This window comes from Stegostoma tigrinum, unplaced genomic scaffold (genome assembly GCF_030684315.1).
Source record: "Stegostoma tigrinum isolate sSteTig4 unplaced genomic scaffold, sSteTig4.hap1 scaffold_215, whole genome shotgun sequence".
In the NCBI taxonomy this organism is placed as follows: Eukaryota; Metazoa; Chordata; class Chondrichthyes; order Orectolobiformes; family Stegostomatidae; genus Stegostoma; species Stegostoma tigrinum.
The window spans coordinates 340,427-366,461 of NW_026728152.1; the positions used below are offsets into that span (position 1 = coordinate 340,427).

The 26,035-nt window shown below is 47.2% G+C and overlaps 1 long non-coding RNA gene across 1 annotated transcript in view; it reads right to left on the minus strand.

Moving 5' to 3' along the window:
- LOC132207937 (uncharacterized) overlaps positions 1-25,470 on the minus strand; it is a 94,107-nt gene extending 68,637 nt beyond the window's left edge. Inside the window, exons 1-3 of the long non-coding RNA XR_009444025.1 lie at positions 25,409-25,470; positions 23,732-23,896; positions 19,203-19,315 (exon numbers count right to left, since the gene is read on the minus strand). This is a non-coding gene — a long non-coding RNA (uncharacterized LOC132207937). The remainder of the gene's footprint in view (positions 1-19,202; positions 19,316-23,731; positions 23,897-25,408) is intronic.
- Positions 25,471-26,035: the final 565 nt, after the last annotated feature.

Below are 26,035 nucleotides of genomic sequence, written 5' to 3' on the forward strand. Positions count from 1 at the left end.
TCACTGCATCCCATTTCACTCAGTCACTGCATCCCATTTCACTCAGTCACTGCGTCCCAGTTCACTCAGTCGCTGCATCCCATTCCCCTCAGTCACTGCATCTCCTTTCCCTCAGTCACTGCAGCCCATTTCACTCATTCACAGCTTCCCATTTCACTCATTCACAGCTTCCCATTTCACTCAGTCACAGCTTCCCATTTCCAACAGTGTCGGCATCTCCTTTCCATCAGTCAACGCATCACATTTCACTCAGTCACTGCATCCCATTTCATTCAGTCACTGCATCCATTTCCCCACAGTCTCCGCATCACATTTCACAGAGACACGGCGTCCCATTTCACTTCGCCACTGCAACCCGTTACCCTCAGTCACAGCATCCCGTTTCCACAGTCACTGCATCTCCTTTCCCCAAGTCACTGCATCTCATCTCCACGGTCACTTGCACCCATTTCATTCAATCACTGACTCCCATTTCCAAAAGTCACTGCATCCTATTTCCCTCAGTAACTGCATCCCATTTCCCTCAGTCACTGCATCCCATTTCCCTCAGTCACTGCATCCCATTTCCCTCAGTCACTGTATCCCATTTCCCTCAGTCACTGCATCCCATTTCCCTCAGTCACTGCATCCCATTTCCCTCAGTCACTGCATCCCATTTCACTCAGTCACTGCATCCCATTTGCATCAGACACTGCATTCAATCACCATCAGTCACTGCATCCCATTTCCCTCAGTCACTGCATCCCATTTCCCACAGTCACTGCATCCCATTTCCCACAGTCACTGCATCCCATTTCCCTCAGTCACTGCATCCCATTTCACTCAGTCACTGCATCCCATTTCACTCAGTCACTGCATCCCATTTCACTCAGTCACTGCATCCCATTTCACTCAGTCACTGCATCCCATTTCACTCAGTCACTGCATCCCATTTCACACAGTCACTGCATCCCATTTCACACAGTCACTTCATCTCATTTCCCACAGTCACTGCATCCCATTTCCCACAGTCACTGCGTCTCCTTTCCCTCAGTCACCTCATCCCATTTCACTCAGTCAGCGCATCCCATTTCCCTCAGTCACTGAATCCCATTTAACTGAGACAGTGAATCTCATTGAACTGAGACGGTGCATCCCATTACCCTCAGTCACAGCATTCCATTTCCCACAGTCACTTCATCTCCTTTCCCTCAGTCACTGCATGTCATTTCCCTCAGTCAATGCATCTCATTTCCCTCAGTCAATGCATCTCATATCCCTCAGTCAATGCATCTCATTTCCCTCAGTCAATGCATCTCATTTCCCTCAGTCAAGGCATCTCATTTCCCTCAGTCACAGCATTCCATTTCACTCAGCCACTGCATCCCATTTCACTCAGCCACTGCATCCCAAATCACTCAGTCACTGCATCCCATTTCCCTCAGTCACTGCATCCCATTTCACTCAGCCACTGCATCCCATTTCACTCAGCCACTGCATCCCATTTCCGTCAGTCACTGCATCCCATGACCGTCGGTCCCTGAATCCCATTTCACTCAGTCACTGCATCCCATTTCACTCAGTCACTGCATCACATTTCACTCAGTGACTGCATCCCATTTCACTCAGTGACTGCCTCCCATTTCCCTCAGTCACTGCATCCAATTTCACTCAGCCACTGCATCCCATTTCAATCAGCCACTGCATCCCATTTCACTCAGCCACTGCATCCCATTTCACTCAGTCACAGCATTTCATTTGACTCAGTCACTACATGCTATTTAATGGAGACAGTGAATCCTGTTCAACTGAGACAGTGCATCCTATTTCACTCAGTCACTGCATCACATTTCACTCAATCACTGCATCCCATTTCCCTCAGTCATTGCATCCCATTTCATTCAGTCACAGCAGCCCCTTTCACTCAGTCACAGCATCCCATTTCCCTCAGTCACTGCCTCCCTTTTCCCAGTGTCACTGCAATCCTTTCCTGCAGTCACTGCAACCCATTTCCCACAGTCACTGCATCGCATTTCACTCAGTCACTGCATCCCATTTCACTCAGTCACTGCATTCCATTTCACTCAGTCACTGCACCACATTTCACACAGTCACAGCATCACATGTCACACAGTCACTTCATCTCATTTCCCACAGTCACTGCATCCCATTTCCCACAGTCACTGCAGCCCATTTAACGGTCACTGCATCCCATTTCACTCAGTCACTGCATCCCATTTCACTCAGCCACTGCATCCCATTTCACTCAGCCACTGCATCCCATTTCACTCAGTCACTACATGCTATTTAATGGAGACAGTGAATCCTATTCAACTGAGACAGTGCATCCCATTTCACTCAGTCACTGCGTCCCATTACCCTCAGTCACTGCATCCCATTTCACTCAGGCACTCCCTCCCAAATTCAGTCAGTCACGACCTCCCATTTCACTCAGTCACTGCAACCCATTTCCCACAGTCACTGCAACCCATTTCACAGAGTCACTGCACCCCATGTCACTCAGTCACTGTACCCCATGTCACTCAGTCACTGCAGCCCATTTCACTCATTCACAGCTTCCCATTTCACTCATTCACAGCTTCCCATTTCACTCAGTCACAGCTTCCCATTTCCCACAGTGACGGCATCTCCTTTCCATCAGTCAACGCATCACATTTCACTCAGTCACTGCATCCCATTTCATTCAGTCACTGCATCCATTTCCCCACAGTCTCCGCATCACATTTCACAGAGACACGGCGTCCCATTTCATTTAGCCGCCTCAACCCGTTACCCTCAGTCACAGCATCCCGTTTCCACAGTCACTGCATCTCCTTTCCCCAAGTCACTGCATCTCATCTCCACGGTCACTTGCACCCATTTCATTCAATCACTGACTCCCATTTCCATCACTCACTGCATCCCATTTCCAAAAGTCACTGCATCCTATTTCCCTCAGTAACTGCATCCCATTTCCCTCAGTCACTGCATCCCATTTCCTTCAGTCAGTGCATCCCATTTCCCTCAGTCAGTGCATCCCATTTCCCTCAGTCAGTGCATCCCATTTCCCTCAGTCAGTGCATCCCATTTCCCTCAGTCAGTGCATCCCATTTCCCTCAGTCAGTGCATCCCATTTGCATCAGACACTGCATTCAATCTCCATCAGTCACTGCATCTCACTTCACTCATTCACTGCATCCCATTTCCCACAGTCACTGCATCCCACTTCACACAGTCATTGCAGCTCATGTCACTCAGTCACTGCATCCCATTTCACTCAGTCACTGAATCCCATTTCCCACAGTCACTGCATCCCATTTCACACAGTCACAGCATCACATTTCACACAGTCACAGCATCACATTTCACACAGTCACAGCATCACATTTCACACAGTCACTTCATCTGGTTTCCCACAGTCACGGCATCCCATTTCCCACAGTCACTGCATCCCATTTCCCTCAGTCACTGCATCACATTCCCCTCAGTCACTGCTTCGCATTAACCACAGTCACAGCATGCCATTTCCCACAGTGACTGCATCCCATTTCATTTAGGCACTGCATCCCAGTTCAATCATTCACTGCATCCCAGTTCACTGAGTCGCTGCATCGCAGTTCACTCAGTCGCTGCATCCCATTCCCCTCAGTCACTGCATCCCATTCCCCTCAGTCACTGCATCCCATTCCCATCAGTCACTGCATCCCATTCCCATCAGTCAGTGCATCCCATTTCCAACAGTCCCTGCAGCCCATTTAACGGTCACTGCATCCCATTTCACTCAGTCACTGCATCCCAGGACACTCAGTCACTGCATCCCCGTTCACTCAGTCACTGCATCCCATTTCACTCAGTCACTGCGTCCCAGTTCACTCAGTCGCTGCATCCCATTCCCCTCCATCACTGCATCTCCTTTCCCTCAGTCACTGCATCCCATTTCACAGAGTCACAGCACCCCATTTCACTCAGTCACTGCAGCCCATTTCACTCATTCACAGCTTCCCATTTCACTCATTCACAGCTTCCCATTTCACTCAGTCACTGCATCCCATTTGCATCAGACACTGCATTCAATCTCCATCAGACACTGCATTCAATCTCCATCAGTCAGTGCACCTCACTTCACTCATTCACTGCATCCCATTTCCCACGGTCACTGCATCCCATTTCCCACAGTCACTGCATCCCATTTCACGCAGACACTGCATCCCATTTCACGCAGACACTGCATCCCATTTCACGCAGACACTGCATCCCATTTCACGCAGACACTGCATCCCATTTCACGCAGACACTGCATCATATTTCACGCAGACACTGCATCACATTTCAAGCAGTCACTGCATCACATTTCAAGCAGTCACTGCATCACACTTCACGCAGTCACGGCATCACTTTTCACTCTGTCACTGCATCACATTTCACGCAGTCACTGCATCCCATTTCACACAGTCACTGCATCCCGTTTCTCATCTGACGCTTCATTCAAGTTCCGTCAGGTACTGCATCCCATTTCACTCAGCCACTGCATCCCATTTCACTCAGCCACTGCATCCCATTTCACTCAGCCACTGCATCCCACATCACTCAGTCACTGCATCCCACATCACTCAGTCACTGCATCCGATTTCACTCAGTCACTGCATCCCATTTTCCTCAGTCACCGCATCCCATTTCACACAGTCAGCGCATCCCATTTCCCTCAGTCACTGAATCCCATTTAACTGAGACAGTGAATCTCATTGAACTGAGACGGTGCATCCCATTACCCTCAGTCACAGCATTCCATTTCCCACAGTCACTTCATCTCCTTTCCCTCAGTCACTGCATGTCATTTCCCTCAGTCAATGCATCTCATTTCCCTCAGTCAATGCATCTCATTTCCCTCAGTCAAGGCATCTCATTTCCCTCAGTCACAGCATTCCATTTCACTCAGCCACTGCATCCCATTTCACTCAGCCACTGCATCCCAAATCACTCAGTCACTGCATCCCATTTCCCTCAGTCACTGCATCCCATTTCACTCAGCCACTGCATCCCATTTCACTCAGTCACTGCATCCCATTTCCATCAGTCACTGCATCCCACGACCGTCGGTCCCTGAATCCCATTTCACTCAGTCACTGCATCCCATTTCACTCAGTCACTGCATCACATTTCACTCAGTGACTGCATCCCATTTCACTCAGTGACTGCATCCCATTTCACTCAATCACTGCCTCCCATTTCCCTCAGTCACTGCATCCCATTTCACTCAGCCACTGCATCCCATTTCAATCAGCCACTGCATCCCATTTCACTCAGCCACTGCATCCCATTTCACTCAGCCACTGCATCCCATTTCACTCAGTCACAGCATTCCATTTGACTCAGTCACTACATGCTATTTAATGGGGACAGTGAATCCTATTCAACTGAGACAGTGCATCCTATTTCACTCAGTCAGTGCGTCCCATTACCCTCAGTCACTGCATCCCATTTCACTCAGGCACTCCCTCCCAAATTCACTCAGTCACTACCTCCCATTTCACTCAGTCACTGCATCACATTTCACTCAGTCACAGCAGCCCCTTTCACTCAGTCACAGCATCCCATTTCCCTCAGTCACTGCCTCCCTTTTCCCAGTGTCACTGCAATCCTTTCCTGCAGTCACTGCAACCCATTTCCCACAGTCACTGCATCACATTTCACTCAATCACTGCATCCCATTTCCCTCAGTCATTGCATCCCATTTCACTCAGTCACAGCAGCCCCTTTCACTCAGTCACAGCATCCCATTTCCCTCAGTCACTGCCTCCCTTTTCCCAGTGTCACTGCAATCCTTTCCTGCAGTCACTGCAACCCATTTCCCACAGTCACTGCATCGCATTTCACTCAGTCACTGCATCCCATTTCACTCAGTCACTGCATCCCATTTCACTCAGTCACTGCATTCCATTTCACACAGTCACAGCACCACATTTCACACAGTCACAGCACCACATTTCACACAGTCACTTCATCTCATTTCCCACAGTCACTGCATCCCATTTCCCACAGTCACTGCAGCCCATTTAACGGTCACTGCATCCCATTTCACTCAGTCACCGCATCCCATTTCACTCAGTCACTGCGTCCCAGTTCACTCAGTCGCTGCATCCCATTCCCCTCAGTCACTCCATCTCCTTTCCCTCAGTCACTGCAGCCCATTGCACTCATTCACAGCTTCCCATTTCACTCATTCACAGCTTCCCATTTCACTCAGTCACAGCTTCCCATTTCCAACAGTGTCGGCATCTCCTTTCCATCAGTCAACGCATCACATTTCACTCAGTCACTGCATCCCATTTCATTCAGTCACTGCATCCATTTCCCCACAGTCTCCGCATCACATTTCACAGAGACACAGCGTCCCATTTCACTTCGCCACTGCAACCCGTTACCCTCAGTCACAGCATCCCGTTTCCACAGTCACTGCATCTCCTTTCCCCAAGTCACTGCATCTCATCTCCACGGTCACTTGCACCCATTTCATTCAATCACTGCCTCCCATTTCCAAAAGTCACTGCATCCCATTTCCCTCAGTCACTGCATCCCATTTCCCTCAGTCACTGCATCCCATTTCCCTCAGTCACTGCATCCCATTTCACTCATTCACTGCATCCCATTTCACTCATTCACTGCATCCCATTTCCCACAGTCACTGCATCCCATTTCACTCAGTCACTGCATCCCATTTCACTCAGTCACTGCATCCCATTTCACTCAGTCACTGCATCCCATTTCACTCAGTCACTGCATCCCATTTCACTCAGTCACTTCATCTCATTTCCCACAGTCACTGCATCCCATTTCCCACAGTCACTGCATCCCATTTCAAGCAGACACTGCATCCCATTTCACGCAGACACTGCATCATATTTCACGCAGTCACTGCATCACATTTCACGCAGTCACTGCATCACATTTCACGCAGTCACTGCATCACACTTCACGCAGTCACGGCATCACATTTCACGCAGTCACGGCATCCTATTTCACGCAGTCACTGCATCCCATTTCACACAGTCACTGCATCCCATTTCACACAGTCACTGCATCCCGTTTCTCATCTGACGCTTCATTCAAGTTCCGTCAGGTACTGCATCCCATTTCACTCAGCCACTGCATCCCATTTCACACAGCCACTGCATCCCATTTCACACAGCCACTGCATCCCATTTCACTCAGTCACTGCATCCCATTTTCCTCAGTCACTGCATCCCATTTTCCTCAGTCACTGCATCCCCTTTCCCTCAGTCACTGCATGTCATTTCCCTCAGTCAATGCATGTCATTTCCCTCAGTCAATGCATCTCATTTCCCTCAGTCAATGCATCTCATTTCCCTCAGTCAATCCATCTCATTTCCCACAGTCAATGCATCTCATTTCCCTCAGTCAAGGCATCTCATTTCCCTCAGTCAATGCATCTCATTTCCCTCAGTCACAGCATTCCATTTCACTCAGCCACTGCATCCCATTTCACTCAGCCACTGCATCCCATTTAACTCAGTCACTGCATCCCATTTCCCTCAGTCACTGCATCCCATGACCGTCGGTCCCTGAATTCCATTTCACTCAGTCACTGCATCACATTTCACTCAATCACTGCCTCCCATTTTCCTCAGTCACTGCAACCCATTTCCCACAGTCACTGCGTCTCCTTTCCCTCAGTCACAGCAACCCATTACACTCAGTCAGCGCATCCCATTTCCCTCAGTCACTGCATCCCATTTCACTCAGCCACTGCATCCCATTTCAATCAGCCACTGCATCCCATTTCACTCAGCCACTGCATCCCATTTCACTCAGCCACTGCATCCCATTTCACTCAGTCACAGCATTCCATTTGACTCAGTCACTACATGCTATTTAATGGAGACAGTGAATCCTATTCAACTGAGACAGTGCATCCCATTTCACTCAGTCACTGCGTCCCATGACCCTCAGTCACTGCATCCCATTTCACTCAGGCACTCCCTCCCAAATTCAGTCAGTCACTACCTCCCATTTCACTCAGTCACTGCATCACATTTCACTCAATCACTGCATCCCATTTCCCTCAGTCATTGCATCCCATTTCACTCAGTCACAGCAGCCCCTTTCACTCAGTCACAGCATCCCATTTCCCTCAGTCACTGCCTCCCTTTTCCCAGTGTCACTGCAATCCTTTCCTGCAGTCACTGCAACCCATTTCCCACAGTCACTGCATCGCATTTCACTCAGTCACTGCATCCCATTTAACTGAGACAGTGAATCTCATTGAACTGAGACAGTGCATCCCATTTCCCTCAGTCACAGCATCTCCTTTAACTCAGTCACAAAATCCCCTTTCACTCATTCACAGCTTCCCATTTCACTCATTCACAGCTTCCCATTTCCCACAGTCACTGCAACCCATTTCACAGAGTCACTGCAACCCATTTCACAGAGTCACTGCACCCCATGTCACTCAGTCACTGCACCCCATGTCACTCAGTCACTGCACCCCATGTCACTCAGTCACTGCAGCCCATTTCACTCATTCACAGCTTCCCATTTCACTCATTCACAGCTTCCCATTTCACTCAGTCACAGCATGCCATTTCCCACAGTGACGGCATCTCCTTTCCATCAGTCAATGCATCCCATTTCATTCAGTCACTGCATCCATTTCCCCACAGTCTCCGCATCACATTTCACAGAGACACGGCGTCCCATTTCACTTAGCCGCCTCAACCCGTTACCCTCAGTCACAGCATCCCGTTTCCACAGTCACTGCATCTCCTTTCCCCAAGTCACTGCATCCCATCTCCACGGTCACTTGCACCCATTTCATTCAATCACTGACTCCCATTTCCATCACTCACTGCATCCCATTTCCAAAAGTCACTGCATCCTATTTCCCTCAGTAACTGCATCCCATTTCCCTCAGTCACTGCATCCCATTTCCCTCAGTCACTGCATCCCATTTCCCTCAGTCACTGCATTCCATTTCCCTCAGTCACTGCATCCCATTTCCCTCAGTCAGTGCATCCCATTTCACTCAGTCAGTGCATCCCATTTCACTCAGTCAGTGCATCCCATTTGCATCAGACACTGCATTCAATCTCCATCAGTCACTGCATCTCACTTCACTCATTCACTGCATCCCATTTCCCACAGTCACTGCATCCCACTTCACACAGTCATTGCAGCTCATTTCACTCAGTCACTGCATCCCATTTCACTCAGTCACTGCATCCCATTTCACTCAGTCACTGCATCCCATTTCACTCAGTCACTGCATCCCATTTCACTCAGTCACTGCATCCCATTTGCATCACACACTGCATTCAATTTCCATCAGTCACTGCATCTCACTTCACTCATTCACTGCATCCCATTTCCCACAGTCACTGCATCCCATTTCACTCAGTCACTGCATCCATTTTCCCACAGTCACTGCAACCCATTTCCCACAGTCACTGCAACCCATTTCACAGAGTCACTGCACCCCATGTCACTCAGTCACTGCACCCCATGTCACTCAGTCACTGCACCCCATGTCACTCATTCACAGCTTCCCATTTCACTCAGTCACAGCATGCCATTTCCCACAGTGACGGCATCTCCTTTCCATCAGTCAACGCATCACATTTCACTCAGTCACTGCATCCCATTTCATTCAGTCACTGCATCCATTTCCCCACAATCTCCGCATCACATTTCACAGAGACACGGCGTCCCATTTCACTTAGCCGCCTCAACCCGTTACCCTCAGTCACAGCATCCCATTTCCACAATCACTGCATCTCCTTTCCCCAAGTCACTGCATCTCATCTCCACGGTCACTTGCACCCATTTCATTCAATCACTGACTCCCATTTCCATCACTCAATGCATCCCATTTCCAAAAGTCACTGCATCCCATTTTCCTCAGTCACTGCATCCCATTTCCCTCAGTCAGTGCATCCCATTTGCATCAGACACTGCATCCCATTTCCCTCAGTCACTGCATCCCATTTCACTCAGTCAGTGCATCCCATTTCACTCAGTCAGTGCATCCCATTTCACTCAGTCACTGCATCCCACTTCACACAGTCATTGCAGCTCATTTCACTCAGTCACTGCATCCCATTTCACTCAGTCACTGCATCCCATTTCACTCAGTCACTGCATCCCATTTCACTCAGTCACTGCATCCCATTTGCATCACACACTGCATTCAATTTCCATCAGTCACTGCATCCCATTTCACTCAGTCACTGCATCCCATTTCCCACAGTCACTGCATCCCATTTCACTCAGTCACTGCATCCAATTTCCCACAGTCACTGCATCCCATTTCCAACAGTCACGGCATCACATTTCACACAGTCACAGCATCACATTTCACACAGTCACAGCATCACATTTCACACAGTCACTTCATCTGGTTTCCCACAGTCACGGCATCCCATTTCCCACAGTCACTGCATCCCATTTCCCTCAGTCACTGCATCACATTCCCCTCAGTCACTGCATCACATTCCCCTCAGTCACTGCATCGCATTAACCACAGTCACAGCATGCCATTTCCCACAGTGACTGCATCCCATTTCATTTAGGCACTGCATCCCAGTTCAAACATTCACTGCATCCCAGTTCACTCAGTCGCTGCATCCCAGTTCACTCAGTCGCTGCATCCCAGTTCACTCAGTCGCTGCATCCCAGTTCACTCAGTCGCTGCATCCCATTCCCCTCGGTCACTGCATCCCATTCCCCTCAGTCACTGCATCCCATTCCCATCAGTCAGTGCATCCCATTTCCAACAGTCCCTGCAGCCCATTTAACGGTCACTGCATCCCATTTCACTCAGTCACTGCGTCCCAGTTCACTCAGTCACTGCGTCCCATTCCCCTCAGTCACTGCATCTCCTTTCCCTCAGTCACTGCAGCCCATTTCACTCATTCACAGCTTCCCATTTCACTCATTCACAGCTTCCCATTTCACTCAGTCACATCTTCCCATTTCCAACAGTGTCGGCATCTCCTTTCCATCAGTCAACGCATCACATTTCACTCAGTCACTGCATCCCATTTCATTCAGTCACTGCATCCATTTCCCCACAGTCTCCGCATCACATTTCACAGAGACACGGCGTCCCATTTCACTTCGCCACTGCAACCCGTTACCCTCAGTCACAGCATCCCGTTTCCACAGTCACTGCATCTCCTTTCCCCAAGTCACTGCATCTCATCTCCACGGTCACTTGCACCCATTTCATTCAATCACTGCCTCCCATTTCCAAAAGTCACTGCATCCTATTTCCCTCAGTGAGTGCATCCCATTTCCCTCAGTGAGTGCATCCCATTTCCCTCAGTGAGTGCATCCCATTTCCCTCAGTCACTGCATCCCATTTCCCTCAGTCACTGCATCCCATTTCCCTCAGTCACTGCATCCCATTTCCCTCAGTCACTGCATCCCATTTCCCTCAGTCACTGCATCCCATTTCCCTCAGTCACTGCATCCCATTTGCATCAGACACTGCATTCAATCTCCATCAGTCACTGCACCTCACTTCACTCATTCACTGCATCCCATTTCCCACAGTCACTGCATCCCATTTCACTCAGTCACTGCATCCCATTTCACTCAGTCACTGCATCTCACTTCACACATTCACAGCATCCCATTTCCCACAGTCACTGCATCCCATTTCACTAGTCACTGCATCCCATTTCACACAGTCACAGCATCACATTTCACACAGTCACTTCATCTCATTTCCCACAGTCACTGCATCCCATTTCCCACAGTCACTGCATCCCATTTCCCACAGTCACTGCATCCCATTTCACGCAGACACTGCATCATATTTCACGCAGTCATTGCATCACATTTCACGCAGTCACTGCATCACACTTCTCGCAGTCACGGCATCACATTTCACGCAGTCACAGCATCCCATTTCACACAGTCACTGCATCCCGTTTCTCATCTGACGCTTCATTCAAGTTCTGTCAGGTACTGCATCCCATTTCACTCAGCCACTGCATCCCATTTCACTCAGTCACTGCATCCCATTTTCCTCAGTCACTGCATCCCATTTCCCACAGTCACTGCGTCTCCTTTCCCTCAGTCACCGCATCCCATTTCACTCAGTCAGCGCATCCCATTTCCCTCAGTCACTGAATCCCATTTAACTGAGACAGTGAATCTCATTGAACTGAGACGGTGCATCCCATTACCCTCAGTCACAGCATTCCATTTCCCACAGTCACTTCATCTCCTTTCCCTCAGTCACTGCATGTCATTTCCCTCAGTCAATGCATCTCATTTCCCTCAGTCAATGCATCTCATTTCCCACAGTCAATGCATCTCATTTCCCTCAGTCAAGGCATCTCATTTCCCTCAGTCAAGGCATCTCATTTCCCTCAGTCACTGCATCCCATTTCCCTCAGTCACTGCATCCCATTTCACTCAGCCACTGCATCCCATTTCACTCAGCCACTGCATCCCATTTCACTCAGTGACTGCATCCCATTTCACTCAATCACTGCCTCCCATTTTCCTCAGTCACTGCAACCCATTTCCCACAGTCACTGCGTCTCCTTTCCCTCAGTCACAGCAACCCATTTCACTCAGTCAGCGCATCCCATTTCCCTCAGTCACTGTGTCCCATTACCCTCAGTCACTGCATCCCATTTCACTCAGGCACTCCCTCCCAAATTCAGTCAGTCACTACCTCCCATTTCACTCAGTCACTGCATCACATTTCACTCAATCACTGCATCCCATTTCCCTCAGTCATTGCATCCCATTTCAATCAGTCACAGCAGCCCCTTTCCCTCAGTCACTGCCTCCCTTTTCCCAGTGTCACTGCAATCCTTTCCTGCAGTCACTGCAACCCATTTCCCACAGTCACTGCATCGCATTTCACTCAGTCACTGCATCCCATTTAACTGAGACAGTGAATCTCATTGAACTGAGACAGTGCATCCCATTTCCCTCAGTCACAGCATCTCCTTTAACTCAGTCACAAAATCCCCTTTCACTCATTCACAGCTTCCCATTTCACTCATTCACAGCTTCCCATTTCACTCAGTCACTACAACCCATTTCCCACAGTCACTGCAACCCATTTCACAGAGTCACTGCACCCCATGTCACTCAGTCACTGCACCCCATGTAACTCAGTCACTGCAGCCCATTTCACTCATTCACAGCTTCCCATTTCACTCATTCACAGCTTCCCATTTCACTCAGTCAGAGCATGCCATTTCCAACAGTGTCGGCATCTCCTTTCCATCAGTCAACGCATCACATTTCACTCAGCCACTGCATCCCATTTCACTCAGCCACTGCATCCCATTTCACTCAGCCACTGCATCCCATTTCACTCAGCCACTGCATCCCACATCACTCAGTCACTGCATCCCATTTCACTCAATCACTGCCTCCCATTTTCCTCAGTCACTGCAACCCATTTCCCACAGTCACTGCGTCTCCTTTCCCTCAGTCACCGCATCCCTTTTCACTCAGTCAGCGCATCCCATTTCCCTCAGTCACTGAATCCCATTTAACTGAGACAGTGAATCTCATTGAACTGAGACGGTGCATCCCATTACCCTCAGTCACAGCATTCCATTCCCACAGTCACTTCATCTCCTTTGCCTCAGTCACTGCATGTCATTTCCCTCAGTCACTGCATGTCATTTCCCTCAGTCAATGCATCTCATTTCCCTCAGTCAATGCATCTCATTTCCCTCAGTCAATGCATCTCATTTCCCTCAGTCAATGCATCTCATTTCCCTCAGTCAATGCATCTCATTTCCCTCAGTCAATGCATCTCATTTCCCTCAGTCAATGCATCTCATTTCCCTCAGTCAATGCATCTCATTTCCCTCAGTCAATGCATCTCATTTCCCTCAGTCACTGCATTCCATTTCACTCAGCCACTGCATCCCATTTCACTCAGCCACTGCATCCCATATCACTCAGCCACTGCATCCCATATCACTCAGTCACTGCATCCCATTTCCCTCAGTCACTTCATCCCATTTCACTCAGCCACTGCATCCCATTTCCATCAGTCACTGCATCCCATGACCGTCGGTCCCTGAATCCCATTTCACTCAGTCACTGCCTCCCATTTCCCTCAGTCACTGCATCCCATTTCACTCAGCCACTGCATCACATTTCAATCAGCCACTGCTTCCCATTTCACTCATTCACAGCTTCCCATTTCACTCAGTCACTGCATCCCATTTCCCTCAGTCACTGCATCCCATTTCCTTCAGTGACTGCATCCCATTTCCCTCAGTCTCCGCATCCCATTTCATTCAGTCACTGCATCCCATTTAGCTCAGTCACTGCATCCCATTTCCATCAGTCACTGCATCCCATTTCCATCAGTCACTGCATCCCATTTCCATCAGTCACTGCATCCCATTTCCCACAGTGACTGCATCTCCTTTCCATCAGTCAACGCATCACATTTCACTCAGTCACTGCATCCCATTTCATTCAGTCACAGAATCCATTTCCCCACAGTCTCCGCATCAGATTTCACAGAGACACGGTGTCCCATTTCACTTAGCCACTGCAACCCGTTACCCTCAGTCACAGCATCCCGTTTCCACAGTCGCTGCATCTCCTTTCCCCAGGTCACTGCATCCCATCTCCATGGTCACTCGTACCCGTTTCATTCAATCACTGCCTCTCATTTCCATCACTCACTTCATCCCATTTCCAAAAGTCACTGCATCCTACTTCCCAAAGCAACTGCATCCCATTTCCCTCAGTCACTGCATCCCATTTCAATCATTCACAGCTTCCCATTTCACTCAGTCACAGCATGCCATTTCCAACAGTGTCGGCATCTCCTTTCCATCAGTCAACGCATCACATTTCACTCAGTCACTGCATCCCATTTCATTCAGTCACTGCATCCATTTCCCCACAGTCTCCGCATCACATTTCACAGAGACACGGCGTCCCATTTCACTTCGCCACTGCAACCCATGACGCTCAGTCACAGCATCCCGTTTCCACAGTCACTGCATCTCCTTTCCCCAAGTCACTGCATCCCATCTCCACGGTCACTTGCACCCATTTCATTCAATCACTGCCTCCCATTTCCATCACTCACTGCATCCCATTTCCAAAAGTCACTGCATCCCATTTCCCTCAGTCACTGCATCCCATTTCCCTCAGTCACTGCATCCCATTTCCCTCAGTCACTGCATCCCATTTCCCTCAGTCAGTGCATCCCATTTCACTCAGTCAGTGCATCCCATTTCACGCAGTCAGTGCATCCCATTTGCTTCAGACACTGCATTCAATCTCCATCAGTCACTGCATCCCATTTCACTCAGTCACTGCATCCCATTTCACTCAGTCACAGCATCTCACTTCACTCAGTCACTGCATCCCATTTCCCACAGTCACTGCATCCCATTTCACTCAGTCACTGCATCCCATTTCACTCAGTCACTGCATCCCATTTCACTCAGTCACTGCATCCCATTTCACTCAGTCACTGCATCCCATTTCACTCAGTCACTGCATCCCATTTTCATCAGTCAATGCATCCCATTTCACTCAGACACTGCATCCCATTTCCCTCAGTCACTGCATCACATTCCCCTCAGTCACTGCATCGCATTAACCACAGTCACAGCATGCCATTTCCCACAGTGACTGCATCCCATTTCATTTCGGCACTGCATCCCAGTTCAATCATTCACTGCATTCCATTTCACTCAGTCACTGCATCCCATTTCACTCAGTCACTGCATCCCATTTCCCTCAGTCACTGCATCCCATTTCCCTCAGTCACTGCATCCCATTTCTCTCAGTCACTACATCCCATTTCCAAACAGTCATTGCATCCAATTTCACTCTCTCACTGCATTCAATTTCCATCTATCACTGCATCCCATTTCACTCAGTCACGGCATCCCATTTCCCTCAGTCACGGCATCCCATTTCCCTCAGTCACGGCATCCCATTTCCCTCAGTCACGGCATCCCATTTCACTCAGTCACTGCATCCCATTTAACGGAGACAGTGAATCCTATTCAACTGTGACAGTGAATGTATTTCCATCAATCACCACACCCAATGCCACACAGTCACTGCATCCCATTTCACTCAGTCACTGCATCCCATCACCATCAGTCACGGCATCCCATTTCCATCAGTCATGGCATCCCATTTCCATCAGTCACTGCATCCGATTTCCATCCGTCACTGCATCTCCTTTCCCTCAGTCACTGCATCCCATTTCACTCAGTCACTGCATCCCATTTCACTCAGTCACTGCATCCCATTTTAGTCAGTCACTGCATCCCATTTTCATCAGTCAATGCATCCCATTTCACTCAGACACTGCATCCCATTTCCCTCAGTCACTGCATCACATTCCCCTCAGTCACTGCATCGCATTAACCACAGTCACAGCATGCCATTTCCCACAGTGACTGCATCCCATTTCATTTCGGCACTGCATCCCAGTTCAATCATTCACTGCATTCCATTTCACTCAGTCACTGCATCCCATTTCACTCAGTCACTGCATCCCATTTCACTCAGTCACTGAATCCCATTTCAGTCAGTCACTGCATCCCATTTCACTCAGTCACTACATCCCATTTCCATCAGTCACTGCATCCCATTACGCTCATTCACAGCATGCCATTTCCCACAGTGACTGCATCCCATTTCCTTTAGTCACTGCATCCCAGTTCAATCAGTCACTGCATCCCAGTTCAATCAGTCACTGCATCCCAGTCCACTCAGTCACTGCATCCCATTACCCTCAGTCACTGCATCCCATTACCCTCAGTCACTGCATCCCATTACCCTCAGTCACTGCATCCCATTACCCTCAGTCACTGCATCCCATTACCCTCAGTCACTGCATCCCATTTCCAGCAGTCAGTGAATCCCTTTTCCCTCAGTCACTGCATCCCATTCCTGTCAGTCACTGCATCCCATTTCACTCAGTCACTGCATCCCATTTCCATCAGTCACTGCATCCCATTCCCCAGAGTCACTGCATCCCATTCCCCTCAGTCAGTGCATCCCATTCCCCTCAGTCCCTGCAGCCCATTTAACAGTCACTGCATCCCATTTCCCTCAGTCTCTGCATCCCATTTCCTCAGTCACTGCATCCCATTTCCCTCAGTCAGTGCGTTCCATTTCCCTCAGTCACTGCGTCCCATTTCCCTCAGTCACTGCATCCCATTTCTCTCAGTCACTGCATCCCATTTCCATCTGTCAGTGCATCCAATTTCACTCTCTCACTGCATTCAATTTCCATCTGTCACTGCATCCCATTACCCTCAGCCACTGCATCCCATTTACCTCAGTCACTGCATCCCATTTACCTCAGTCACTGCGTCCCATTTACCTCAGTCACTGCGTCCCATTTACCTCAGTCACTGCGTCCCATTTACCTCAGTCACTGCGTCCCATTTACCTCAGTCACTGCGTCCCATTTATCTCAGTCACTGCGTCCCATTTATCTCAGTCACTGCGTCCCATTTATCTCAGTCACTGCGTCCCATTTATCTCAGTTACTGCATCCCATTTATCTCAGTCACTGAATCGCATTTGTTGTTCTCACTTGAATGCAATGGTCATGAATCTCCTCCAATGGCTGGTCATGTATTTCCAATGCAAAATTTTACCAAGTTTTGATTTTCAATTTTGATTACATGTGTTTCCTCTATTCTATAAGATGCTGCAATAAACTCAAATTTGATAAATCATAATTCAACCACCATTACCTACAGAGTTAATTTCATCAAACAGATCCAATTAGAATTGTCACATTCCCAAATCCTGATTCAAGTTTTTCTAATTATGGGCCACGTGGTTCAGAAAAAAGACACTTAGAGTCAGAGAGATGTACAGTAGGGAAACAGATCCTTTGGCCCAATTTGTCTATGTTGACCGGATATCCTAAATTAATTTAGTCCCATTTGCCAGCATTTGGCCCATATTCCTCTCAACCCATCCTATTCATATACCCATCCACATGCCTTTTAAACGTACAAGCCTCCACCACTTCCTCTGGCAGCTCATACCATACATGCACCACTATGAAAAAAATCCGGTCCATTTTAAATCTTCCCTCTCTCATTTTCAACCTATTCTCTCCAGTTTTGGATTCCAGCAACCCGGGGAAAAGATCTTGGCTGTTCGCTCTATCCACGTCCCTCGTAATTGTGTAAACTTCTATATGGTCAGCCCTGAACTCCAAAGTTCCAAGTAATCGCTGCCTGTTCAAGCCCACGGTATACCTCCAACCTCCGATGCTGGTAACATCCTTGTAGATCTTCTCTGAACTCTTTCAAGTTTACAACATACAACAATACAGCGCACAACAGGCCCTTCGGCCCTCAATGTTGCGCCGACATCCTTCCTCTCGCAAGGAGACCAAAATCGATTGCAGTATTCCAAAAGCAGCCGAACCAACATCCTATATGGCTGCTAAGTGATCTCCTAACTCCGATTCTAAATTCACTGGCCGATAAAGGCGAGCACACCAAATGTCTCCTTCATATCCTTTCTACCGGTGGCTGTACTTTGATGGAACTACGAAACTGCACTCCAGTGTCTCTTTATTTAGCAACACTCCCCACAACCTTCAGTGTATACGTGCTGCCCTGATTTGCCTTTCCAAAATGTAGCACCTCACATTTGTCTAACTTCAACTCCATCTGCCACTCCTCAGTTTATTGGCCCTTGTCAATGTCCCATTGCATTCTGAGGTGACCTTCTTGGCTGGCTACTACACCTTCAATCATTGGGAAACTTACTAACCACACCTTCTATTTACATATCCAAATCATTGCATCACTTCAACTCCCCCTCCCACTCCCTGGACGACATGTCCATCCTGGGCCTCTTCCAGTGTCACAATCACACCACCCAGAAACTAGAGGAGCAGCACCTCATATTCCGCCTCGGGAGCTTCCAACTCAATGGCCTCAATATGGACTTTGCCACCCTCAAAATCTCCCCACCCGTCAGCCTCATCCCAAGACTAGTTCCTCCACTCATCCCCGCCTCCATGACCTGTCCGCCTTCTCTCCCACCTATCCACTCCTCCCACCTCACTGACCAACTCCCACCACTGCTTGGAATTATTCTTCTTTTCACACTTCATCAGCTCGATGTTATTTCTAAAATCTATTTTCCAATTTTGGAAAAAGTGAGATAAAGAGAAGTAAAAGAAGTTACATTCTTACCACTCGTGAAATCTCTGAATATTCTTCTGTTGAAAGGCCGCCAAGGAACAATGCAATTCTTTTGTCACAAACGCTGTGAGGGAGACATCTTTTTCGGTTCCACTAACTCCACCCTAAGGAAGACAAACCCACGTAACATATCTAGTGACTTAAAGCATACTCTATTGTTGCCCAAGGTGGAGAGCTGGATGAACACAGCAGGCCAAGCAGCATCAGAGGAGCAAGAAAGCTGATGTTTCGGGACGAGACCCTACTTCAGAAAATTGGCGCTGGAGAATCTGAGATAACAAGGTGCAGAGCTGGATGATACTGCTTGACCTGCTGTGTTCATCCAGCTTTACACCTTCTTATCTCAGATTCTCCAGCATCTGCAGTTCCTCCTGCCTCTATTGTTGCCCTTTCACTTTACTGAACTAATCTGAGCCAGTCGTTTTGTTTAGGCCCCTGTAATCTTACAGTTATTGGCCTGTACAAAATCCTGAATTAATTTTGATCGACTGACGGGAGGAGAGATTAATTTTATCGAAATTTTTGTTTTCTACCAATTTGCAGAGGGCATCGTGGGCGATTGAAGGACAGTGTTATTATCCTCCAGGTCTGTGGACTGCATCGTTACCAACTTGCCCATTTGCATATACATACAGTATTCATGATGTACCAATGAAACATAATAAACCAATACTGTGTACTAAAAACAACGTTCACATATCAATGGAAAGTTAAATATTTATCATAGAGTTTGAAGGATTGAATTCAATGATACAAAGCAAAAACCAGTGAAGATGAGTGCAGTTGGTCAGCACTTTTGCCACTAAGTGGAGGTTGGCAGTTTGAGGCCACCCAGGAACAAGCAAGCTCTGTCTAACTCCAAGGGCAGCACGGTGGCTCAGTGGTTAGCACTGCTGACTCACAGCGCCAGGGACGCAGGTTCGATCCCACCGTTGGACGATTTTCTGTGCGGAGTTTGTACATTCTGCCCATGCCTGCATGGGTTCCTGCTGGGTGCTCTGGTTTCCTCCCACTGTCCAAAGATGTGCAGGCTAGTTGTATGGGCCATGCCAAACTTGCCCATTGTGTTTCAGGATGTGTAGATTAGGTGTGTTAGTCATGGGAAATGTAGGGTTACTGAGGAAAGGGTCGGGGAATGAGTCAGGGTGAGATGCTCTTTGGAGGGTGGCTGTGGACTTGTTGGGTCAAAAGGGGCTTGTTTCCACACTGTAGGGATTCTATGATATGGAAGTATCTTTTGAAGTGGGCATTCATGGGTATGCTGTAACAGAGACCTTGTAATACTACACAACAAATATTTGGAACTAGACTGTCAATTCAGACACAGCATCAAAAAAGGTCATGGAAGTTGTCACCAATATAAAGCAGGATTGATGAAAATCCAGCAGGAAATGGTGTCAAAAGGCACAGTATCTTTTATTCACCTCCAGTTATTCTGTCCAAGGCACTGGATGCTGGCAGGATTGAAACATTTAAGAAATGCTTCACAAATCACATATAAGGACCTGCACATCTTTGAACAATGGGAGGAAACTGCAGCACCTGGCAGAAGCCCCTCGCAGACGCGGGGAGGACATGTCAATTCCACACAGATCGTTACCCAAGACTGGAATCTCAATTGGCTCCCCAGTGCATGAGCAGTTCTAACCACTGAGCAACTACCTTGCCCAGAAGGGGTTTGAAAAGTGCATACATTATTTCCATTAATAGTTGGGGGAAGACAGATCCAATCCTCTATGTCCAATCAAAATAACATATCGTAGATATCATGACAACAATCATAAATGATTTTGAATAAGTAAATCCAAAAAATAGAAATTGTTTCCAAGCCTAAATACTAGATATGGTGCAGTTAAGATGAATAGCGCAACAACAAAAAGGCCATATTTTATGTGACAATCGGTAACACTTGAAAACTTGCAACAATATAGTCACCAGGAGAGATCTGGAGTGGTTTGATGATGCACTCCTTCATACACTGGAATGAAACTCCAAAGATCACAAATTCTCCTTCAATACCGTGTTATAACAGTGACTGCATCAACCTGTGTTTATGGGCCTGACTGGAAGCCCACACAACACGCACAAACAAAAATATAATCTAAGGTGATAGGAGAAATAAATGTATGTATGCAACGTCTTTGAAAAGCAATCATTTCTAGCAGATGCAAGCCCATAAGGAATCTCGTTTCGCAGATTATATTCATTTGCACTGCAGTTCACGCCAGTCAGAATCAGTTTTCGTTTCATGACAGGTAACTAAAATGTCCAAAACAATGAACTTTGTTTGATCAGAAGATTTTAAGTAAGGACTATGTCTTGTGTGAGCTGACGGCATTAGGGGATGGAGAAGGTACACTCACTGCTGGCATCTTGACACCATTGAATGAGCAAGCGTGGACGCAAAGCTTGTAACAGGTAACAATTGTACAGGCAATATCTTTTGAGCTCCTTCCGAGCAGGCCTGTAATACTCTAAAGCTGTGCTAGACCCTCACTTACTCCACCTTACGTACGCTGCCTTTTTCTTTTCGACAAGAAGCGCCTCTGCACCCGTCATCCAAGGCTCCTTAATCTTACCCCTTCTTACCTGTCTCAGAGGAACAAATTCATCCATCACTCGCAACAACTGCTCCTTGAAGAGCTCCACATGTCTGCTGTGCCATTTCTGTGGAACAATTGCTCCCAATCTGTACTTCCCAACTCCTGTCTGATAGCATCATAGTTTCCTTTTCCCCAGTTAAATATCTTCCCCTGGTAACTGCTCCTTTCCCTTTCCATGGCTATGGTAAATGGGAGGCTGTTGTAGTCACTGTCGCCAAAGTGCTCTCCCACCACGATATCTGACACCTGTCCTGGCTCATTGCCGAGCACCAAATCCAAAATGGCCTCCCTCCTCGGCCTGTCCACATACTGAGTAAGGAAACCCTCCTGAACACACCTGACAAAAACGGCACCATCCAAACCATCTGCACTCAGGAGGTTTCAATCTATATGGGAAAAGTTGAAGTCACCCTGAACAACAACCCGGCTACGTTTGCACTTTTCAACTATCTGCCGGCCAATGAGTTCTTTGATCTCTCAACTGCTATTAGGGGGCCGTAGAAAACCCCCAGTGAGGTGACTGCTGCCTTGCTGTTCCGAACTTCCACCCACACTGACTCAGTCGACAAACCTTCCTTGGCAACCTCAGCCCATACCACCGCAGTAGACGAGTCCTCAAAGGTTCTTTCAGCCGCCGTTATAGTGTCCTTGACCAACAAAGCCACACCTCCATCTTTTACCACCTTCCCAGACCTTAATCAAAGATCTAAACCCTGGAACCTGCAACATCCATTCCTGACTCTGCTCTATCCATGTCTCCGAAATGGCCACAACATCGAAGTCCCAGGTACCTATCCAAGTTGCAACCTCACCTAACTTATTCCAGATACTCCCGGCATTAAAGTCGTCACACTTCAATCCAGCTTGCTGTCTGCCAGCACACTCCTGTGACAGTGAGGTCCTGACCATGTCCTCCCTACGCTCATCCTCCTGTGTACTAGGACTACACCTCAGTTTCCCATCCCCCTTCTGAGCTCGTTTAAATCCAACCGAATGGCACTAGCCAATTTCCCACCCAGGATATTCGTGCCCCTCTGGTTCAAGTGGAGACCGTCCTGTTTGTACAGGTCCCACCTTCCCCAGAATGAGCCCCAATTGTCCATGTACCTGAAGCCCTCCCACCTGCACCATCCCTGCAGCCACGTCTTCAGCTGAAATCTCTCCCTGTTCTTTGCCTCGCTATCACATGGTACGGGTGACAAACAGAGATGACCACGCTCTTTGTTCCAGCTCTCAGATTCCACCCTAGCTCCCTCAAATCCTGCCTGGCATCCCTATCCCTCTTTCTACCTACGTCGCTGGTGCCTACGTGGACCACGACTTGGGGCTGGTCACCCTCTCCCCTCAGGACCCTAAACACACTATCCGAGACATCACGGACCCTGGCTCCTGGTCGGCAACACACCAATCGTCAGTCTCTTTCGTTCCCGGCAAATCTTCTATCAGTCCCTCTAACTATTGAGTCCCCAATGACTATCACTCTCTTCCTATCCCCGCTTCCCTTCTGTGCAAGAGGGACAGACTCTGTGCCAGAGACCTGCACCCTACTGCATGCCCCTGCTAAGTCGTCCCCCGGAACAGTATCCAAAACGGTATACTTGTTTTTCAGGGGAGCGACCGCAGGGGATTTCAGGGGAACGACCACAGGGGAAGGTTGGTCGAGCTACACCGGGTGAACGTACATTTTTGGCTGAAGAAACGTGTTTCAATGTGAGCTAATGGCAGAAGCAATGGAGTCAAAGCTAAACATTTCGACAGTAAGACAACCATTCTTGAAAGCAGCAGACAGCATGAAAAAGAAATCAGCGGCTTTAATATCCGGTTAAAATTTGTGGAATATCAGATGGAATTTTCTTATTGACTCCATTGTGCAATCATATCGATCTAAAAATGTTAACTGCATTAATTAACACTAACCAGAAACGGACTTTGTAGTAAATGGTTTGACTATTTTCTGTATCTGGAACATCCCTTTTCCTTCTCCAACGAAGATCGTACCAACCTATGGTACCAAACTCTGAGTCAAACGGACGGGACTCGTAATCTTTAAGTTCCTCATCAAAACAGTCTAATTGTATGGTTCTGTGCAATAAAAGAGAAAGAATAAACATGTTTCCCACAATTTTGCTGATGTTTACGAACAGAATGCACAAATTCAACAAGTTTGAGCTGGCATGTCTGCTTCCTCCAGCCTGTTTAAACTGTTCCATTCAATGTGAAATTTGTCATAAGTTTTAGCACACAGGTCTACTTGATCTGTGCCACCACCTTCTATGAGTCATACATGCTTTCCCCACCTTCCTGTAATACATTCCTTCAAGTGTTCAATGAGATTTTGATTTTAAATCTTATCGTCATATTCTTTTGATTCTCAAGCATCAATGAATCTGATGTCGCCGCCATTCCATGCAGTGCATAGCACGTCAAACAGGAGTCTTACTCTTGCCATGAGCACTGAGGGAGTACGGGATCATAACTGTCTCATAGTTCAGAACGAAATTCTACATATAGGGCTATGTAGAGTCATGCAGTTAATTTTATTTGACATGCTATTTCTTTTCTTCACAAATATGCTGGATTTAAAGTGATCTTCACCCTCATTTAAAATGAATCCAATATCCAACCATGTGTAAAACAAGCAGATCCAAATTTTAATTGGAGTTTAGTGTTTCACAAATATATTACTTTCTTAAAAATTATATTTGAGTCAACATTAACATTTCATTCCCTGACAGCGGGTGAACTTACTTTTAAACTCCAATTTTCCTTCGGTATTAACGGAGAGGTGAGCCTTTTTGCAAGCACCGAAAGGCTGCACCAGTTTATGCTAAAACTTACGGAACTGTAAGTTTCACAAATATGTTCCATTTAAACACTAATTCCTATTGAAGCAGTATGAAGCTAAATTCATTCAACTGGACAGCAAAAACGGTCAAGATTTTAAAAGCAAGCAACTATTTTGAAGTCACTCTTGGAACTAAATTCCATCTTGGTGTGTGAGAGTCCATAGGTTCCTCACTCTCAAAGAACCATTCAAACTGTCATGCAATTACTGAAACACACAGACAAAAAACATGAATGTTAACAGTCACTAAGATTTTGAGAGTGATTTGGAATTCATATTCAATACCCGCTGGGGGAAATCTGTTCCAATCTGGATAGTACTCACTTATCACCATCCCACCTACCTTCCCCAGCACCTCCTCCCCCTCCACACTGTTTGTTTCTGAGCTCCCTTCCACCCTCCATTTCTGAGGAAGGGTCCTGACCCAAAACCTCAACTTTCTTGAGCCTCTGATGCTGCCTGCCCTGCTGTGTTCCTCCAGCTCCACAATGTGTTATCTCAGACACCAACATTGGCAGTTCTTACTATCTGGATAACTCATTCTCACCTTGTAACAAGTGATTTATACTCATTATCTTTTCAGATTACGCATGTACATGTATATACTTAAATATACATAAAGCACTTTTATGCCTGAACCACTAACCTAGAGGATATTTTAAAATAGTCTCTTCATATCTGCATGAAAGAGAAATCATCAAGGTCAGAACTTTCATTTTAGGAATAACTCGAACATTCAAAGTACTCACAGTCAGTGTCCCATTTCCTTGACCAGTCAACTTGATGTGAATCTTTCTTCCAAGCGGAAGCTATAACAACAATTATATTTGAGAACCAAACTCTTCATTGCATCACCAATATTTCCTTGTCTGTTTGAAACATAAGAGAATGAAATAATCATGGACAGATTGGCCAACAGTGTAATTTAATGCGTGTTACAACCATTGAAGTGATCTTTAAAAAGCTGTTGTCACACAACACACCACTTTTTGAGATGCAGTGATGAACTTACTTCCTGAGACGTAAATAATATCTGCCGAATTATTTCCAAAGAATACATTTACAATTAAAAAGAAGCTAAAAATCTCTTTACATTGTGATGCTTGTCAGATTGCTATTAGTCAATGGAAATCGTTCAGAACAGTTATTTATTCCCAGATGAAAAGGAAGTGTATACATTTCATTTTCAAATCTTATCCAAGAGGGAAAAAAAAAATGCCTTCATGAATGCATTGTCAAACAAGAAGACTCAGAAAAAAAGTCATTTGGCCCATTGAATTTCCTCCATCATTCGCTGAGATCATGGTTGATCTCATTACATTTATCACGACACAACATTTCCACCAAACCCACCTTACAGCTAATACATTCCGATC